This window comes from Urocitellus parryii, chromosome 2 (genome assembly GCF_045843805.1).
Source record: "Urocitellus parryii isolate mUroPar1 chromosome 2, mUroPar1.hap1, whole genome shotgun sequence".
In the NCBI taxonomy this organism is placed as follows: domain Eukaryota; kingdom Metazoa; phylum Chordata; class Mammalia; order Rodentia; family Sciuridae; genus Urocitellus; species Urocitellus parryii.
The window spans coordinates 88,906,819-88,910,036 of record NC_135532.1 but is presented as its reverse complement, the minus strand read 5'-3'; the positions used below and the strand labels follow the sequence as shown (position 1 = coordinate 88,910,036).

The 3,218-nt window shown below is 49.8% G+C and overlaps 1 pseudogene; it reads left to right on the top strand.

The window, feature by feature from the left end:
- Positions 1–441: 441 nt before the first annotated feature.
- Positions 442–1,338, top strand: LOC144253384 (uncharacterized; annotated as a pseudogene).
- The last annotated feature ends 1,880 nt before the right edge of the window (positions 1,339–3,218 follow it).

Sequence of the window (3,218 nt, the reverse complement as noted above, 5' to 3'; positions counted from 1 at the left end):
CCCAGCCACTAGCTCGCAGCCCCCGCAGCATCACTTCACACAAAGGACAGCTCCTCCACCTCCACGTCCTCCTCCGGTGACAGCAGCCCCGACAGCAGGGCTCCGGTGCAGCGGCGGCGGCGCGGGGGGGACCTGTCACTCCTTGCAACCCAGGCGGTGGCAGCGCAGCGGCTTTTTTTTTTTTTTCTTTTAACTTTTCTTTTTTTCCCCCCTTTATCTCTCTTCGTCTTTTTTGTGGTTCCACCCATCTCTTCCCCCCTCCTCCTTCCATAAACAACTCTCCTACCCCACCCCCCCCAATAAATAAATAAAAGGAGGAGGGTAAAGGGGGGAAGGAGGAGTGGTGCGGGGCGCGGGGGGGTGGCAAGGAAAAGGGAGGCAGCGCGACCGAGCCAGGCAGAGTCCGCACCGTCAGCCAAGAGCCCGCACGCACCTCAAACCATGAGATGGCGACGCGCCCCGCGCCGCTCCAGGAGTGCTGGCCCTCCGGCCCCGCGTCCCGACTCGGCCGCCCGCTTGCCGCCGCCGCTGCTACTGGGGACCGCGGCCCTGGCGCCGGGGGCGGCGGCCGGCGACGAGGCCGCTCCCGCGGGGGCCTTGGTGTGCTACTCGTCCCCGCCCAGCGTGGGCTCGGTGCAGGAGCTGGCTCAGCGGGCCGCGGTGGTGATCGACGGAAAGGTGCACCCTCCTCTGCGGCAGCAGGGGGCACTCTACAGGAAGGCGGCGGCGGCGGACGAGGCAGGGGCGTGGGGTGGCCAGCGCGAGCCGCCAGCCGCCGGCCCAGGGGCGCTGGGGCCGCCCACCGCCAACGGGACCCTGCCTTCCTGGCCCACAGCCACAGCGCCCAGCGCTGGCGACCCCGGGGAGGAGGAGGCACCCTATCTGGTGAAAGTGCACCAAGTGTGGGCGGTGAAAACCGGGGGCTTGAAGAAGAACTCGCTGCTCACCGTGCGCCTGGGGAACTGGGGTCACCCGGCTTTCCCCTCCTGCGGGAGGCTCAAGGAGGACAGCAGGTACGTCTTGTTCATGGAGCCCGAGGCCAACAGCAGCAGCCGCGCCCCGGCCGCCTTCTGAGCATCGTTCCCCCCTCTGGAGACCGGCGGGAACCTCAAGAAGGAGGTCGGCCGCGTGCTGTGCAAGCGGTGCGGTAAGTTCCTCGCCCCTGGGGGCGTGCTTCGCGGGGCTGGGAGGGCGCGGTGGGCACCAGGATTCGAAGGCTGCGGAGCAGAGGAGGTCTCAGGAGTTGCTGAGGTCTGGGTGTCGGACTCCAGAGGTCCTCAGGAAGGGAGATTTCCCGGGTTCCACTGGCAGAACCTTTTCTACGTTCCTGTTTCCTAGACTTTGCCACTGGTGAAAGCCCAAGTTTGGTCCTTGGTTGGGGCGGCCTGAAACTTTTTAAACCTTTGGGGTTTGGTTCAACTAAGTAGAATCGAAATGTGCCTGCTGTTTTCTTGCCTGTGGAATATTGAATTTGGTTTTGGTTAGGAGCTGCTTATTATGGGCCCCTGAGTGGGGCTTTTCCTCTGAAGGAGAATGAGTGAGGTGGACAGGATTTTAATGCCTTCTCTTCACTTTTGAATCCTGAGTGTGGAGATGAGATGGGCAGGGATTGTTTGTGTCCCTTGGGAATCCAGACAAGGAAAGGACACCACTCAGAGATTTCTTTAGGCAGATGGCAGAGCTTTTGGTGAACTAAAATCCAACAGAGTAGGTTCAATCTGTATCTTGTGTATATGTGTATGCAAGAGTTATAAAGTATTTTTTTGGTGAAATCATCTCAAGAATTTTTGTTTTCTCAATATTTTGGTTTGGAGTCTATTTTGGCACTTCAGTGAATCAGAACAGATGAACATAATTATGGAGCTTCACTTGTAGGCCCTGAAGAAGAATTTCAGAAAAGAAGTTTAGCGACGGATTTCCCAGACCTTTTCCCATTTTCCTATTGAAAAGTATTCTTCCCAGGTCTGCGTCATATTATCAGGTTTGACAAATTAGCTGGTAATCTAATTACATTTCTGAGATAGCCTGCGTTTATGCCATTCATAAGATAATTTCTAGGATCTAAATATCTGTATTATTTCCTGATTACCATATAATCACTAACGCATAGCAGGGTTTCTTCTCAAACCATAAATTAACATGATTACACATTGCAAATTCTAACATGCATAATAGCTTTTTTCCTTGGTCTTTATATATCGGTCTAATAGATGGTTGGATTAATTGAATTTTCACAAAATTCAGCATCATGCTATATTCAGTATGCCTGTGATGCAAAGTATATCATTTCTTTTTAATTTGTAGCTAGTGAAGCCCAATTATTTCAATTTCTGGTTGATTCTTGTGTCCTGCAGTTAATTATTGTCCAATGATTTGGTTTTAGTGACAAGAAAGATCAGTGTTCACCCTCCATTCCCGTATGTTAACAATGGACTTTGTGTGCCAGGGACCTGTTAAGATTGCACCACTCTGTGGACAGAAGCTGTTCAGAGTGGTGCTGAGGAAAACTGACTGACCTTGGGATTCCCCATGACTGGCTGATAGATGTCACTGTAAAACATGGGAAGTGCTCTGCTGGGAGCTGACTTATTAGGGAACACAAAAGCTCAAAACCATTGTACTGCAGCTTATGTTATTCTGTTGTGGAATCTGCACAAAACCTTTAAGCCATACTATGGTCCAGTTTTCACATATTTTATTATATGTAATTCAGGAAGGATTTTGAGTTTAGCCCTAACCACATGAGTTTGAAATCATTGATTCTACATGGTGGGAAGTTAATATAAAGGGGATTGTCGCTAGCAGTGATGCTTAGGATTGGGGGTATATTACTAGATTAGCAATGGTGTTGGTTATGTCTTTTAACTAGAAACAAATGTCAGACTTTGGAGGTAAAGTTCTTATAAGCACTCAGAGAATGTTTGGACATGGAAAATCCATGTTGTCTGGAGAGGAATAATATTCTGTTTTGTGCTTCTAAGGGGAAAAAAATCTTCATTGAAGGTCCTTAGTTTTGTCCTTTTGTTTACCAAAGGAAAACACATAATTGTAAATTGTGGCATGTTTTAAAAATTGGGATTTTTAATGAGTTGGAAACCTCCCTGCATCTAATTGAGTAGATTACAAAATCACAAAATTACTGCTCTGTGTTTGTATAATTGTTGTGTGTGTGTGGTTATTTTAGTGTTATATAATTTAAGGTAGGGTACATTAAATTA